The 18,141-nt window shown below is 42.5% G+C and overlaps 1 protein-coding gene across 2 annotated transcripts in view; it reads right to left on the reverse strand.

Moving 5' to 3' along the window:
* LOC125355347 (SSX family member 2 interacting protein) overlaps positions 1-17,482 on the reverse strand; it is a 61,458-nt gene extending 43,976 nt beyond the window's left edge. For both annotated transcript variants that reach the window (XM_048351673.1, XM_048351672.1), the window contains exon 1: positions 17,351-17,482. The gene's annotated coding sequence lies outside the window, so the exon portion shown is untranslated. The remainder of the gene's footprint in view (positions 1-17,350) is intronic.
* Positions 17,483-18,141: the final 659 nt, after the last annotated feature.

An 18,141-nucleotide genomic window follows, 5' to 3' on the forward strand; every position in this document is an offset into this window, starting at 1 on the left:
ATTTGTTGTAATTTTTCCTGTGGAGTCCCTGATTTTACGTATATGAGTCTCTTCTCTTCTTTTTTTTGTGAGTCTTGCAAGGGGTCTGTCAATTTTGTTTATTTTCTCAAAGAACCAGCTTTTAGTCTTATTTATTTGTTGAATGGTCTTTCTATTTTCAATCAGATTTATCTCTTCTTTAATCTTTGTAATCTCTCCCCTCCTAGTCGTTTTAGATTCTGTCATTTCTTGTTTCTCCAGTTGTTTTAGTTTCATCGTGAGGGTATTCACCTGCTCTGCTTCCATTCTTTTAATGTGGGTACTGAGTGCAATGATCTTGCCCCTCAGTACTGCCTTAGCTGTGTCCCATAGGTTTCTTTGTGATGTGTTTTCTTTGTCATTGTGGCTTATGAATTCGTTGATTTCATCTTTAATTTGATCTGTGGCCCAAGTGTTGGATAGCAGCGTGGGGTTTAGCCTCCAAGAGTGTGTATAGGCTCTGTGGTATCCTTTGTTGTTGAGGGTTACCTTTAATCCACTGTGATCAGATATAATACATGGGATGATGTCAATTCTTTTGTATTTGCTGAGGTTCTTTGTGTGGGCTATGACGTGGTCTATTTTGGAATATGATCCATGGGCTGCTGAAAAGAAGGTGTATTGGGTCTCTGTAGGGTGGAAGGTTCTATATAGGTCTGTTAGATCCATTTGGGCAATGGTGTTATTTAGGTCCTCAGCTCCCTTACTAATCCTCTGGGTGTTGGATCTGTCTCTTGGAGAGAGAGGAGTATTAAAGTCACCCACTATGATTGTGTTTGCATCTATCTTGCTCTGTAATTCTGTGAGAATTTGCTTGACATATGTCGGGCCTCTTTTGTTCGGTGAGTATACATTTATCACCGTGATGTCTTGATTCTGGATTTTTCCTTGTATCAATATGTAGTGTCCTTCTTTGTCTTTTTGAGTGGACTTTAAAGAGAAATCCAGCTTGTCTGAGATCAGGATGGCTACACCTGCCGTTTTGGTGGGTGCATTTGCTTGGTAGATCTTGCTCCATCCTTTCATTCGAAGCCTGTTTTTGTCCCTTGCTGTAAGGTGGGTCTCTTGTAGACAACAGATGTCAACTTTTTGCTTGCGGATCCATTCTGCCAGTCTGCTCCTCTTGATCGGGGAGTTTAAGCCATTTATATTTAAAGAGATCAAGGATAAGGGTGTTTTTTCTCCTTCCATTTTCTTGTTGGGCTGTTTTTTCCTGTTGTTTTTTTTTTTTCTTCTTGTCTTTAGTGAGCTTGTGTTTCTGCTGGACTTTGGCTATTGAAGTTTCTTTCTGAATCTGTCTGTGTGTCTTTTACGATCTCTGTTGGGTGGGCTTCCCCTCTTAATATTCGCTGTAGGGCTGGTTTTTTATTCACATACTCCTTTAGCTCCTCTTTGGTGTGGAAAGATCTGGTTCTCCCTTCGAATGTGAACTCCAGTTTCGCTGGATATTTGATCCGAGGTTGTAAATTGTTATTCTGAAGTACTTGGATGGTGTTCTTCCACTCACTTCGAGCTTGGTAAGTTTGTGTGGATAAGTCGGATGTTATTCGAATCCTCTTCCCATTGAAAAAAGTTTCCTTCTTCGCTTTGGCTGAATTCAGAATTTGCTCTTTAATCTTGAGGTCTGTAGTCTTGAATATTATGTGCCTTGGGGTGGTTTTCCTGGGGTCTGGCCTGCCAGGTGTCCTATAGGCTTCGGTTACCTGGATGGGGTCCCCTGTGAGATTGGGGAAGTTTTCTGCAATAACTTTATTGAGAACATGATTAAGCCCTCTGCTCTGATATTCGGCTCCTTCTTCTATTCCAATTATACGCAGATTATATCTCTTGTCTTTGTCCATTAGTTCCTGGAGTAATCTTCCCTGAAGCTTCACCTTTTCTTGGAGTGTGGTCATTTTCTGGTTGTTGTCAGCTGCTTCATCGTCCAGGCGAGAGATTCTGGATTCCATATGGTCCACTCTTTGTGTTATGGTTTCAATTGCGGAGTTTATGGATGTCAGAGAGCTATTCATGGTTGTCATATCAGCTCTGATCGTGGAAATTTCTTCCTTTAAAGAGTTGTATTTTAAATCTATTTTTTCATGCATTTCAATTCTCAGGGTGTGGAGATTTTCTTTAAAGGCGGCTTGCATTGTATCCATTTTTGCTTCCATTTCTTTAAACGAGGCTTGCATTGTATCCAGTTTTGCTTCCATTTCTTTCTTGGCTTCCTGGGTGTCCTTCCAGATTTCCGCTCTAAACTCCTGGAATTGTTTTCTGATTTCATTTCTGACGGTTTCGATCATTCCTGTTAACATGTCCTCATTTGCTTTTTTATTCTCCATCTCCTCTCCAGTCGTGCTGCTTTTTGGAGCTGGCGAGTTGGCTTGTCCTTTGATGAACTGAGTTATGTTTCTTTGTGATTTGCGCATCTGGAAGTCTGTGTAGTTCTTCCCTCCCTTCTGTGTAGGCGTGTCTGCGTCAGCAGGTGCTGTCGCTGTGGCCCCGCCCACCAGTGCAGGGCACGCCTATCAGAGCGGGCGCTTTCGCCGGGGCCCCGCCCTCCTGTGCACTGTGAGTCCCCTACAACAGGCACTTAAGTGGGGTCTGCCTCCCAGAGCGAGCCCTGGGTTGTTGGGTTGTGCTTGCGCCCTCCCGCGAGTCCGTTGGGGGGGGGAAGCAGTATGTGTGGGGCCCAGTGGGATCGACTGTCCGGGTGTGGCTTGGCACCCTCAGACCTCGCCTCCGCTTCGAGGAGGGGGAACGAGATCAGGCTCAGGTGACCCTGCTGGGCTGGTATTGCCCACCAGCGCCTGTGATTTTAGTTGTAAGAGTCCGCAAGGTCTAGGCGCCTCGGGTGGGGCTTGCCCTGCCGGCCGTCCCTGGCCCCTGTTGGGAAGGGGACGGGGCCGGTTCTGCCAGTTCAGGAACCTTTGGGGGCTTGGGGCTGTTCCGCCCTTCCCCTGCTAGACTGGCTTCCCAGTGCCTGCTGGGAGCTTCCCGCCTGATTTGGGGAATCTTTGTTCCCACGGGAGTGGGGAGGGGGAGGGAGGGAGATATATCGTTTTTGTCGGGCTTGGGTCTCCCGTTGGGGGAAGGGATTATGGGGGACTCACTTTTGCTGCTTTGTGTGCGTGTCCCGCACCGCCGTTGGCCCTTCAGGGGTTGGCGAAGTGTCGTGGTGGCTCCCCCGTTCCCTCTTTCTGCCGCGCTGGGTTCCCTTGTCCGAATCCGGTGTGGACCCGAACTTCTCGTCGCTGCTGGGTGTGTCTTGGTCCGCACCCTGCTTTGTGTCCGTGGGGTCTCCCGCTATATGGATTCTGCGCTCCTGGCAACCTGTCTGCCGATCGCCGGGTTTCCCTTTCCCAGCCTGACCCTGTTTGGGCCAGGGCCGGCTGGTGGGGGGAGGGTGCCCCGATTAATCTCCGGCTCCGTGTAGGTTTTCGGTTCTTCTTTTTTGCTCCTTTTTGTTTTCCTGCGTTTCTCCACTGCTTCTGGATGCTGGTTTTGCTGGGTTCTTGGTGGAGTGTTGGGTGTTGGAGTTCCCAGCTCGCTATTCAGTTGGTGCGAGTCGGGGTGCCTCCCTATTGTCTCGGCGCCATCTTTCTCCTCGGAATTTAATTTAAAACTCAAAGTTTTTAACACAAGTCACAGAAAAGTTAAAGCTACCAGATAGTTGGGATAAGAAAATACAATTATTGTTTAAATCCAATACTGTAAAAAAGGCAAAATTAAATTATGAAAACCAAGTCTTTAAACATTAGTCCTATATTATAAATTCAGTCATAGAAAGAATTCATTCATCAAAGTCAATTGCTGGTGGTTCACATCTACAGTTCTAGCTACAAAGAGGCTGATATTTAAGAATCACAGTTCAAAGCCAGCTCCAGCAGACAAAGCTAGGCTGATCTATTTGTGAAACTCTTTATCTACAATTAAGCAGCAAAAAGCTGGAATGGTAGGGATGGCTCAATTGGTGGGTAGAGACCAGCTGTGGGCAAAAAAAAAAAAACTAAGCAAGAATACCAGCAAGGCCCTAGATTAAAGTACCAACGTGCGCACGTGCACACATACACACGTAAGTATGTACGTAATATGTACATACACAAATTCATTTATCAGCACAAAGTTCCAAGTACAATCCCCAGTGCTACCAGAAAAGAAATGTTATCAGCACACTATAAATCCTCAAAAACTAAATATAGGGCCGGGTATGTGGCTTAGTGGTAGAGTGCTTGTGTGGCTCAAGTGATAGAATGCTAGCATTGAGCAAAAGAATCTCAGGGACAGTGCCCAGGCCCTGGGTTCAAGCCCCAGGAGTGGCCAAAACAACAACAAAAAAACCTAAATATAATTAATATTATCTTCTAAAAATTTTGTTCCAAAGGAGACTATCTTTTAATTCCATTATAAATGCTTGTGCCACTTAAAACTTGTGTGGTTTGTGTTCTCCATTCTCTTTAGAAAGACTAAATTCAAACTCTTAGAAAATATTTTTACAACTTTAACATCTAAATTATTTGGTATTAGCCTATTAATTTGCTTTCTTGTTGATTTTCAGACAATTAGAAAGACAGTTGAAGAGCCCAAATACAAACAATAAATGTCTCAAGAGTCCTGGAGGTGGCATGTGACTAGCTCACTTCTCAACACCATGGCTTTAAGATTGCTTCCTTACCTATAGAATAGGGATGAAAATGCCTACTTGTAAAACTGATGTAGGTATTTAATAAGATAATAAATAAAAATTAAGCATAGTGCACTTGAGACTAATTTGGTGGAAACATGTGCCAGACATTGTTAGTTAGTAGTGCCTCTTTACAATGTTTCTAAATATGTATGTAGTCAAACCATCAACTGTGTTACCACATTACTAATTCTTGCACAGATTAAAAAAAAAAAAACTGAGGCAGCAAGGTTAGGTCATGTGCCCAAGGTCACAGAGCTAACAAAGAGCAGAGGCAGGAGTCCCAGCCCCACCTCAGATTGGAGTCCACTCAACCATCTCTCCTACAGTGAGAGGCCCAGGAAGCCATCACCCACTACCACCTTTTAAGAACAGACTTCAATCACATCTTCTGACTGGACATAAATGGTGTGAAGACCAAATGTGGTGAAATATTTCATGTGTATATACCACTGGATTACAGGAAACAACCTCAGTGAAGCTTCTGGCCAAAATTTGTCATCAGAAAATTACTCTTTTCTTAGAATAATCAAGGGAGCAAGAAGCTACATGTTAGGTACCACTGGTTCATGTCTATAATCCTACTCAGGAAGCTGAGATCTGAGGTCCTTGGTTCGAAGCCAAATCACAGCTCAAAACCAGCGAAAGTCCATAAAAGACTATATATCTAATTAATCACCAAAAACTGGAAGTGGAAATGTGGCTAAAATGGTAGAGAGCATAGAGATTTTTTTTCTAAAGTTATGGATTAATGAGAAAAATATGATCACCATTTTGGGGGATGGATGCGTGTAGGGAGGGATGGAAGGCAAGACCTTCACTTTATATAAGTATAAATGTTTTAGGTACAGATAGCGTTCTATAACTACTTTAGAGGCAGGGAACTCACACAGAGCTAGGCAAAATATGTATGAAAGACTAATTAGTTATAGCTCAATCACAGAGTAGCCCTCCTGCTCCTCAATGAAAATCTTTAATAAACAAATGGCAGGCTTTCCACCAATCACATTCACTTCTTACATCTATTCCCCATATTTACGAATAAGTAATACATGAATTACGATGAGCAAGATAATGCAGTGTACATGAATGCCTTGTTGTGTCAAAACATACAAATGGGACTATCTGTGAGCACCTTGCCCTTCATGACAAGAGGAATAAGAAATACAGAAGCCAGACTTTCCTCAACTATTGTGAAGAATAAAATCACAGAGTTCTGGCAGACACAGTGAAGGTGGACTCTTCCCTGAGCCAATTAATAACCCAACCTTGATAGGGTTTTTATTTATAACCATTCTGCAAAAAAATAAAACCCATAAATAAGTATCAAACCTGTAAGACTAGTTACTAAGGTTAATTTCTGCTTCAAGGATAGAGCTCATTAAATTATGTCAGGTAGGCAGAATAATCTATGTATATCTTCTGATATTTTATTATACAATGACTTCATATTGGAAATGTGTTTACTGTAGGTTTCAGTTCTGTCTAGTTTTTTCCAAAACAGTCACTTGTGGGAAGCTAACATATATTGGAGAGGACCAGATTCTGTGTCAGGAGCTATGGTTCTCAGCAATGCTTCCATCACTTACTGCGCAACATTTCGGCTCTGTTTCCTTGGGATTTAGTTTTCATGTCTGTAAAATCAGTAGAATTTTCATTCTACTAGCTATGATTTTGTGAGTGTGTGTGCACATATGCCCATGCCTGCTAGTCCTAAGGCTTGAAGTCAGGTCCTAGGGACTATTCCTGAGCTTCTTTTACTCAAGGCAAGTAGTACACTATCACTTGAGCCATGCCTCCCCTTCCAGTTTTTTGGTGGCTAATTGGAGATAAAGATCTCACAGACTTTCCTGCCCAGAGTTGGCTTCAAACTGCCATCCTCAGACTTTAGCCTCCTGAGTACCTAGCATTGCAGATGTGAGCTACCCATGTTCTATGTATCTGTAGTTTTTACAGTTCTCATAGAACCTAATATGAAAGTGAGCCTGGCTATTTATTTCTAACTTTAAAAAAAATTCTGTGCCTGTACTGGGATTCGAATTCCAGGCCTGGGTGCTGGCCCGTAGCTTTTTCATTCAAAGCTACTGTTGTAAGTTGAGCCACAGCTCCATTTCCAGCTCCTTGGTAATTCATTGGAATAAAGTATCTCACAGACTTTCCTGTCCAGGCTGGCTTCAAACCAAGACCTTCAGACTTCAGTCCCCTGAATAGCTAGGACAAGTATAAGCCACCAGTGCTCACCTATCAATATACAGTTTTTTTTTTGTCAGTCCTGGGGCTTGGACTCAGGGCCTGAGCACTGTCCCTGGCTTCATTTTGCTCAAGGCTACTAGCACTCCGCCACTTGAGCCACAGCGCCACTTCAGACCATTTTCTATATATGTGGTGCTGGGGAATCGAACCCAGGGCTTCCTGTGTATGAGGCAAGCACTCTTGCCCCTAGGCCATATCCCCAGCCCCCAATATACATTTTTATAACAGAATATATATAGTCTTCACAATCCAATGTTTGGTAAATACTATTCTAATTTCAATAATAAAAATGATTAATTATGTATCACTTGAAATAATTCTATTCATTTTGCATGTATTTACTTATTCAATTATCTCACAGTAATCCAAATAAACACTTTGCTTCATTACAGACAAGGAAATTTGAAGCTCAAACGGTTTTGTCCAAAGTTATATAACTAGAACAGGACAAAGCCAAAATTCAAACCCATGATCGTTCACCACTCTTAACCATGACACCCTGCTACATTTTCTCAGTGCTGCCCTGTGCAGCTGTGTTCCAGGGAACAGACAGACAGGCAACTCCCTCCCATCCATCTCACTGACAGAAATGTTACAATCAGATAGAAATATTTCCAATTAAATGGAAATGGAAACTGCATAAATGTAGGCAAAACATTAAATTTAGTAATTTTTAAAAAATTACTGAGCTCTGTTTCAGAACTGCCACCCCTTCTCTTTGTGCTTCCAGAACACTTTGTATGGACTCTATCATAGAGCAGACATCATTTTAAGGGAATGTTTCTCACTAGCTGAGTTCCTGTCTAGCAGGACTGTCACCATGCACTTGTTCCCTACTTGGTGTGAAGTCTCATCACTGACGTGTGAGAGGAACCCAATCAGGTCTGCTGAATAAAGGCCCAACCTCAAGGATACATTAGTATAAGGGACACAGCTGTGATATTTTAGAAGACTAGTCCTACTGTTTTAGCTGCTGTTTTATGCTTCAACTTAGAACAGGTCTCAATCTAATACTGACTAGAGAAGCAGCAAGGTGATTCAGAGGCAGATTCAAGAGTAGGTTAATTTCAAGATAATATAACAATTCTATGTTCTTCCAGTGCACTCAAACGGTAGCAATTTTAATTTTATAAGACAATTATTTAAAAAATACTTTAACACATATCTTACATTAAAAGTTCAATAAAAAGTTCAAATAAGGCGGGTACTGGTTGCCCAAGCCTATAATCCTAGCTACTCAAGAGGCTGAGATGTGAAGATTGTGGCTCAAAGCCAGCCTAGGCAGGAAAGTCCATGAGACACTCCTAACTCCAATTAATCACCAAAATATTGGGGGGTGGGGGCGGGGGAACGAAGGGGGAGAAACAGCTGGAAATAGAGCTAAGGCTGAAGTGGTAGAATGCTAGCCTTGAGCAAAAATGTTCAGGGACAGCGCATAGGCCTTGAGTTCAAGTCCCCAAACTGGCATGCACATACAAGTTCAAATAAAAAATTTTAAATTACAATGTATTGGTATTTTATTAGTAAAGTAATTCTTGCTGAAGTAATTACAAGTTAAAAACAATTTATGGAAGGCAATACAATTTTTTTTCTAAGAAAGAAGGTGAACAAATGCAGCAGTGGTAACTCATTATGTTGTAAATGAACTATACAATTTGTGGGTGGGGACAAGAGGGAAAAAATGGAAGAAAGGGAAGGAGTGACGTTGTCCAAAAAGAAAACTAGCCATTCATTACCTGACTCATGTATCTATACCCCCTCTGTAACATTACCTTTATAACAATTTTTAAAAATTAACTTTTAAAAAATTAAAGAAAATAAACCAACTACAATTCATGAATCTGCTATTTTTCAATATTTAATCCCTACTTCATCATTGGTGATAGTTCTCAATATGTGGTCCCAAGATCAGCACCATCAACATTACCTGGAGATTTGTTAAAAATGCACATTCTCCAATTCTATCTCAGCTATACAGATTCCAAGCCTCAGGTAAGGATCTAAACTGCTTTCACAGAACCTCCATTTCATTCGAATGCATAGTTTTATAATCACTACTGCCTTCTGGAGATTATGGTTCACCATAAATTACAATTCTATTTATGCACTTTAAATTATAGAACATTACCTAACAATCTTACAAAACAGATTCCAAGAATAAAGTCAAAATGTTCTAAAGTGCTAAATGATGATTGAAAATAACAGCCTCAAGCTGTAGGTGTGGTTCAAGTATAGAATACTGCCCAGCAAGTGTGAAGCCCTGCTTAAACCCCCGTACCACCAAAATTTAAAAAATAAAAGTCTTGGGAAATGTTTAACTAAGCCTTGGTAGGTGGGAAATGTTTGAAAAACTATAGTGTGTCAATCAGTCACACATCCTATTTACATAACTGACAATCAAACAAGTACAATCCTAGTCTAACCCAGGAGGGACTTGCTTTCCCATGCCAGGAGTGTGTACCTACACAGCAGCCCTCACAACAGCAAAGGAGCACAAGCCCAACACTTGCCTATGGCAGAATGGATAAGCTGTGGCCCATTCATAAATTGGACTACGATGCAGCCATCAGAAAACAAGTGACACACAATATAGATAAATTTCATCGCTATCAAGTGACAAAAGTAGCTTCAGGAAGGCTGGTCATTTAATTATGTATATTTAATTATATATGTCTGGAAAACTTACAAGTCCAATAAAACTATTTAAAAGGCATCAAAGGAATAATGAAGGTAGAAATGACTTATTTTATTAGGAAAAGACTATATTATTATATTATACTATGCTTATATTAGAAAAATTAAGATATATTGATTGACCAGTTATAAGACTATGTCATGAGCCAAGGAATATACTAGCCTAATTCTTTGTGCCAACCCTTTAGTTGTTCTTTTTTAAAAATATATATAGTTCCTCAAATATTTCAAACAATTCATTTCATTATTTGGTGCTGAGGAAGTAAAGTCCTAGGCCTTACTGACAACTTGGGTCAGTGAACTGGGATCACAGAATCCAAAGACAATGAAGCCTTTCCCCTTAGAAGTACCAAAAAGCCAGTGTGTGGCACAGGCGTATAATCACAGGAGGTGAGATGGACTGTGGTTCCAGACCACTAGGCCAGGCAAAAGAGTTAGGGGAGACCCTATCTTAAAAATAATCAGGCAAAGAATGAAAGGAAACCTGGAAAACTCCTGAAAGAGTTGACATTGACCAAGCATTGTATTCAAGACCTGACTTAGAGAATTGTAACCCACTTGTACAACTACTTAATAATGACAGAAAAAATACAAAAAAAAAAAAAAAAGTATTTTCCAAAAGGAAAAAAAAAACCAAAGTCCTAAAGGTTCCATCTGTTTTGGGTGGGCCCTGCCCTTTTACCCAACCAAAACCACTGTCTAAGGAGTAGGAGTCACTAGACTGACATAGCCACATTCATTTGTGCACATCAAAAAGTATAAAAACTACAGATAAGAACCCCATTTTGAATCTTTAACATCCTTTTCCTGCAAGGGAGCAAAACATGTTTTTCTTTTCCTGTATGAATCTACTCTGACCTTGCCATACTAAAATAAATCCTCATTATAACTTGATAAAACAACAACATAAACAAACAGGGCAGAGCCAGTTTTGTGGGAGGCAGAGGTAAGAAGATCCTGGCACAAGATTGGCCACAGGTATAAAGCCTATGTATTTAAAATATAAATAAACAAGGGCAAAACAGGCTGAGTGGCTCAAGTGATATACTATCTGTCTAGCAAGTGAGAAGCCCTGAGCTCAAACACTAGAATAACACACACACACACACACACACACACACACACACACACACAAAAACAGGTATTTGGGGTTAAGAGATTTAGTGGACCTATAAGGCTTCCCATAGATTTGCAAAGGATTCATGTATATAACCATGAGTCACAAATTTATTATAAAGTTTTGAGTATGAAAGAAATTTAATCAGAAAAATTTCAAGACAAAAATTATAAATTCCCATGAGTGCATTACAGTTGATGCAGTTTATCAGTCCCACAATATTGTCTGTTTTTAAGTCATTATGTTGTTTACATGGCCTTCGTTTTTGAAACTCTGCCTCCCCAAAAGCAAATGATGCTCAAAATCAAGGTGAAAGTTAATGTGCTTAGTTTATGCAACAAAGTGAACATTTTACATTTGTTGAAAGGCAGCATGTTTTTGGAGAAGTTGGATAGTGTTATGAGAAAAATAAACCAAGCATCTGAAGTATTCAAGACAAAGAGCAGTTTGGAGTGAGCAGTATCTATGGGTACAATAGCAATTTTGTGGCACTATAATGCAATTACTCCACAAGGTTTTGAGTTATGGGTGCTCAGATCTATGCTACATATGGTATAGGTAAATTTAAGTAAGTATTATGTTAAGTAGAGTATTGAACTCCATTAATCCTTCTTCAATAGTAGTTTCCTTGAAGCCATATACCCAGGGACACCAAGGGAGTTCAGAACCCATGCATTAACTTAGTATGCGGCCCTAGTAGGCAAGAAAATAATTAATTCTGAGCATGTACTGCATGCCAGGTTTGGCTACCTCCATATGTTATTTAATTCTTACAATGGCTCTAGGAAGTAAAGATAGCCCTATTTTACTATGGGAAAAGCCTGGGTACCTACCTACCAATGTAGGAGAAACAGGAGAAATAAAAACTCAGCTAATTAACCTAAAAAGTTGAGCATTCTAAAAGCTCACAAACACTGGCTTCCTAAACACTTAACAAATATCATGAGTGAATGATAGGCATTCTCTGGGCCCACCTCCTAATTACAAAATAACATGGTATGGAAGTGGAGATGTGGCTCAAGTTGTAGAGCAACTAGCCTTGAGCATAAAAAAAAACAAACCTCTGAATCCCATTACTTGCCTTTTAACATTCTCTTCTGAAGATGCCTCATAACACTGTTGGTGGTAGTGTAAGCTAATGCAAACATTCTGAACAGCAGTTTGAAAATTCCTCAAAAAACTAAAAGTAGACTTCTCCAATGATCCTTCCATACCTCTGGTGGATGTATATCAGGAATGGAAATCACTTTGCAAGAAAGATATCTGACTATATGTTTATTGCAGTAATGTTTGCAATAGCCAAATGATAGAATTCACTGAGGTGCTCTACAACAGATGAATGGATAAGGAAAATGTATACACACAATATGGAATATTCAACAAACATAAAAACATAAAGTGTCATTTTCAGAAAACTGGATGAGATTGGATGATACCATACTGAGACAAGATAAGCTCAAAATACAAAATAGTCCATGTTTTCATTCATATGTAGAGGTTAGATCTAAAAGACAAATATTCACGGACATACACACACACTATTTACATTTTATTTATATAACTACATATATCAATAAACACAAAACATAAATCTAAGAACCAGTTAGGAGATGGTAGGGGAGTAAGGAGGGAAAAATAAGTGAATAATTTAAAATTTCATTTTGAAATAGGATATAGTCAAAATAAATTGCATGCAATATGAAAGCTCAACAAGAAAACTCATTAATAAGAGTTGTGTTGAGCAAAGGCACAATGACTATGTGCATCTGACCATACAAAATAATATTCATCAAAAAGAACTCCAGGAAATGGAAACAAGAGGTTCTTTCTTTGTTGCTGTTTTTCTTTTCTGTCTTGCTTATCTGTCTTTGGAAGAGTAAGGGGCACAGAAATGGAAGGACGAAGGGTGAACAAATTTAACAGTGGTACTCACTAGACACTATGTGGAAAATGAACTGTACAACCTGTGAGTAGGTATAGAAGGGAAAAATGACACTGTCCAAAATGAAATGTACTCATTACCTGACTTATATGACTGTAACCCTTCTGTACATCACCTTTATAGTAACAATAACAAAACTTTTAAAAAAGAATTGTTTTAGTAAGAGGAAAGGAGGAAGGGAAAGTGATAGAGGGTCTAAGATTGATCAGATTATATTATAAACGTGTGGAAATATAACAATGGAGTCTCCCTCTGTAAGACTAATTTAATCTGATAAAAATAATAAAACAGGGCTGGGGATATGGCCTAGTGGCAAGAGTGCCTGCCTCGGATACATGAGGCCCTAGGTTCGATTCCCCAGCACCACATATATAGAAAACGGCCAGAAGCGGCGCTGTGGCTCAAGAGGCAGAGTGCTAGCCTTGAGCGGGAAGAAGCCAGGGACAGTGCTCAGGCCCTGAGTCCAAGGCCCAGGACTAGCCAAAAAAAAAAAAAAAAAAAAAAACATATTCAGCCCTATAATTTTGTTTTAGGTTCTTAAGTTTGAACTCAGGGTCTCATGATTGCTAGACAGGCACTCTTTTATCACTTGAGTCTTAGAATTCTTTTAGAACAATATTCTGCCAATCACCTACAGACTTAATGTTTCCAAAATAAATCCCAATTTTAGCAAGCACAACAACAACAAAAATTCCAGGGCTCACTGTATGCTAGGAACTTTAGGGTAACTTTTGAAAATACTGTTTTGTGCCAAGCATTGGTGGTTCATGCCTGTATCTTGGCTTCATTGGAGATCGAAATCTGAGGATCCTAGTTGAAAGCTAGCCTGGGAAGACAAATCTGAGAGGCTTTAACCTCCAATTGCCCAGCACAAAGCCAGAAGTGGGAGTGTGACAAGTGAGAGTGCCAGCCTTGAGTGGAATAGCCAAGAGTAAAGGGCCTTGAGTTCAAACTCCAGTACCCACACACAAAATAAAAAGAGAAAACACTTGCTTTTCATTCCGTGATTTTCACAAAAAGTGCAATTACTTTTATAATACCAAAAAAAACCCAACACTTTTATAGAGGGAGGCTGGGGCCCTGAGTTCAATCCCAAAAACAGGGAGAGGGGAAGAGAGGAGGGAGGAAGAGAAAGAGGAGGAGAGATGGGGAAAGAGAAAGGGAGAGGGAAGCAAAGGAGGGAAAGGAGGAAAATAATGGACAAGGACTGGCAAATTAACCAGTGACAATGAGGATAGTGAAGGAAAGAAAAATATTTCATTTGGATTGACAGAACATGGTGATGAGTTACAAAAGGAAGCAAAAAATTTTGGCTTGGTGCAGGAAGCTCATGCCTATAATCCTAGCTGCTCAGAAGACTTGGATCTGAGGATCAAAGTCCAAAGCCAGCCTGGGCAGTAAAGTCCACAAGAGTTCCATTTCCAACTAAGCAATAAAGCGCCACAATGTGGAAGTGTAGTTCAAGTGCTACAGCACCATCCAGAATGAAAAAGCCAAGCAAGAGCCAGAGCTCATACCCAAGTACTGGCATACACACGTACGTGCACACCCCCAACCCTCCCCACCCCCATCCTATACTGCTGGTGCTTGACTTTTTTCTGCCTTTTCATAACATTGAGATTCTTCACTGCATTGTAACTGAATGGAACTGTATCTTACTGAATACCCAATTCCCTGATCTGATTATTTTGCCTTTTCTAAAGTTTGTGAAAGCTTCAATAAAATATTTTTCTAGTCTGCTGGATACTGGGGGCTCACACCTGTAGCTACTAAGAAGGCTGAGATCTGAGGATCAGCCAGGCAACAAAGTCCCTGAGACTCTTATCTCCAATAAACTACTCAGAAAAAGCCGGAAGTGGCTTGGTGGCTCAAGTGACAGTGCTAGCCTTGAGCAAAAAGAAGCTCAAGGACAGCACCCAGGCCCTGAGTTCAAGCCTGAGGACCAGCACTATATATATTCAAGTCTAACTGCTAAAGTTCACAGCGTTGTCCGTGAACCTTATTAACACAACTCTCACCAAGCTCAACTCCACCACACCACACCATACCACCACCTGCATTTCTTTAACCACAGGCTGCTGCAGAAGGTATCAGCTGCTCAGTGAAATCCTGTCAAAAAGCAGCTGAAACTTCTGTTATTGAACAATACATTTCCTAAAGAGAAATTCAAGGCAACGCTCATCTTTTTATCTCTAAGTCTGGCAAAGAACAGTTTAGTCTTTAATAAAGGAAAAATATTTTAAAAAAATAGTTCAGTAAAACTGCTATACAAACTATTGGCCTAACCATCAAACAGTACGAATGCAGGTTGTTTTCTATTACTAGCAATGAATGGTATACCTATTGGATTCCACCCCATCAACTCATGAATTCAAGGTAATTTGTACTTCCATTACCAAAGAAACCGAACAGACCCATGCTCAAAATCTCTTTTGTGTCATAAGCAAATGGCCAAACCAATAAAGCATGTTCACAGCTATCATAAAACAGAAAATATCATTTAAAAGCTCTGGAACTTCTCCAACTTAGGAGTAGGTAAAGTCTGTTGCCCAGGCTGCTCTTCTAAGCACAAGGTATCCTGCCTGCTCCAGCTTTCTGAGTAGCTGGGATTACAGATGTGAGCTAGCATACCCAGTTTATCACTCCAATTTAAGTATGTAAAATAAATTCTTACCACACAAAATTTGAGTAACTTTTCCCTGCATACTGCAGGGTGGGTGGGTTGGGGACTCAAATGTGTACTTTTTTTTTCTGCTCCAGTATTGGGGTTGAACTCAGTCTGAGCACTGCTCCTTAGCTCTCTTGCTCAAGGCTGGCAATCTACTGCTCTAGCCACACAGTTTCACTTGGAAATGAGTCTGGCAGACTCTCCTGCCTAGTCTCCAAACTGGGATCCTCAGCCTCTTGAGCTACCAGGTGCCCAGCTCAAATGTCTACTTTTTCTGAGACCCCTGTCAGAGCCATTTTAGCCAAAGAAAGCATATGCCAGGTTTTAGGAGCGCTCTAGCTATATAATCTGACTTTGTGCTGGATTTATGCTTTTGATAATCTGAACAGTTAACATTTCTACACATATTGGCCTCAGACTGTTTAGAACATAATAGCTTAACAAGTCTTGTCACAAGGCACAATGTGTTATGCGAGATCTTCACATTTCATCCTAGAATAGCCCAGTCTTTGCAGTTATCTTCAAGCTGCTTTACCCATGTCACTTAATCCTAGGGCGTTATTATCTTCATTGTACAGATGGGGAATGAGAGGGGAAGGAAGGGTATAAAATGACTTGGCTGAAGAGGCCCAGCTAGTTACCAAAAAAGCCCTGGTTTTAACTGCATCAGTTCCTAATCCTTGTCTCAACCATTTTGTTTGGGCAACTTCCACAGACAGTAAACATAACAAAGCATGGAATTAGATATTAGCTTTTCTTGTTTAGTTTTTTAGACCTACGGGTTGATTGCTCAAGAATAAGAGATACAATGACTTAAGTTTCCTGGGCTGGGTCAGAGTTCATTAATCTATGTCTAAGTGCTACATTTCATGACAGCTTTGATATAAACTTTAAAGGCATTTTTTCTCTCTTTTCAAATTTTACTTAGGTATGTAAATGAGGCGAGTCATACACATCGTTCTATTTTAGGGTCAAATTATCCTTCCATGTCCAGTCTCTCCTGAACCGCCCCCCCCGGGGGGGGGGGCTCATGATACTCGACATTTTCAGCCAAAACTGAACCCAGACTCTAAATCAATTTCCACGTCCAAGAAGCTCTCACCCTTTTGCTTCTGGCACTACCCTTTTTAGGAGTGTCTTCTAACCACCCACACATCCCAGGGGCCTAGAGAGGAAAATCTCTTCAGTTCTGTCACCAACTGGATCAGCATTGCTGGTGAGAGTTTAGTATTCACAGCTACGGAACCTAAACTGGGTTATTACTATAAAGATTTCTGTATCTGTGCTGAGAGCAAATTATTTGGGCGATTCTAAAGATGACATGCATAACTGGGCGAATAGTACAGGGTTGGCAGGGGTGCAGGGCGCTCACAATTCGTTTTATTGCACTTAACTGAAAAATTTTCCAGGCCAAAACATTCCTCGGCCAAACCTGTCTGCTAAGATGATGTAAGTGCTACCCCCAGACTTTTCACCAGAGCCCGACCTGTGTGCTCAGTAACTCATTTTTGCGGCGGGGACTAACAAATCGCCGACCCCGCATGGCCCGGCCGCCCGTCGGGAGCCTCTGCAGCCCCAAATTGGCCTTCCCCTGCTCCCGCAAGGCTCCGCGTCGCTCCTCCGCCCCAGCCCGGCGCCACCGCGCCTCCATCCCCGGAGAGAGTCGGGGCTGGAACGCAACCGAGGAGCGCAGAGGCAGCGCCCCGCAGCAGGCGCGGGTCCCCGGGCGGACACCTACCTTCCAGGCGCGACAGAAGCCAACGCTCGCCAGCGCCTCTCCAACGGCCCCAACGGCCGCCACGCCGAGCCTCTGGTCCGGAACCGGGGCGCACAGCCAGGTGCCGCAGCGTACCTCCACGCCCGCCCGCCCCCCTCCCCCCCGCGGCTCCCACCCTGGCCCGCCCGCGACCTATCCCGGTCCCGCCGGCTCGGGGCTCTGCGGGGGCCCCCAGCGCGTCACAATCCCCGCCAGGGAGCGGGCGACCTACTCACCGTTACGGTTCCCCGGGAGCGGGAGCGGCGGGGACTCACCGCTTGCGGCGTTCTAGCCCCGCGGGCCCCGCACCGGCGCGGCGGTACGCAGCGGCTCGCGCCCGGCCGCCCCTCCTCCGCGGCGGGCTCCCGCCCTCCCCGCCCCCGGCCGGGCTACGCTCCGCCCCTCGCCGCCGGCTCCGAGGTTCCCACCCCGCCCCCGCGCGCCGGCGCCGCGGACTCGGTTACAGCCAATTGGCTGCGCCCGTTGCTAAGCGACGAACAACCACGGCCTGTATTGGTCAGGTGGGGGACCGGGATCCTCCTCCTTACCTCCGAAAAACCCGGAGAAAAAGAAAACCTTATCCCTGGAGCCCGGGCGGCGCAGCTGCGCCCCTGGCACCTGTTACGCCCCGGGATTCACCCGCCCCGGCCCTGCCCTTCCCTTCCTTCCCTCCTCACGCTATGCGCGTTCCAGGTCCCGCGCCGTGGGGGGAGGGGGGTCTTCCCGGCTGATTTAGAACATGGTTTCAGAATTTGCACTGAACCCCAACATCCAGCCTAGTAGCAGAAGTGAAGCTTCCAGAAGAGAGCCACGTGCGTTTTCTAAAGTGGAGAAATGAGCCAAACAACAGCCGGTACCCAGAATTAGGTCAGGCCCTAGGGAAAGGAGGTTAAAGCCTTGGGAATCGTGCGAGCAAAACAAGCCAACTGATAGAAAGTTACCAACTAAAATGAGGGCAAAGAAACAGACCTTGGGAGAAGACCGACAAAAGAGAGATAGGGAAATGCACTTGTGAACTAGAAGTGGA

The sequence above is a fragment of the Perognathus longimembris genome, chromosome 7, assembly GCF_023159225.1.
Source record: "Perognathus longimembris pacificus isolate PPM17 chromosome 7, ASM2315922v1, whole genome shotgun sequence".
Lineage (NCBI taxonomy): Eukaryota > Metazoa > Chordata > Mammalia > Rodentia > Heteromyidae > Perognathus > Perognathus longimembris.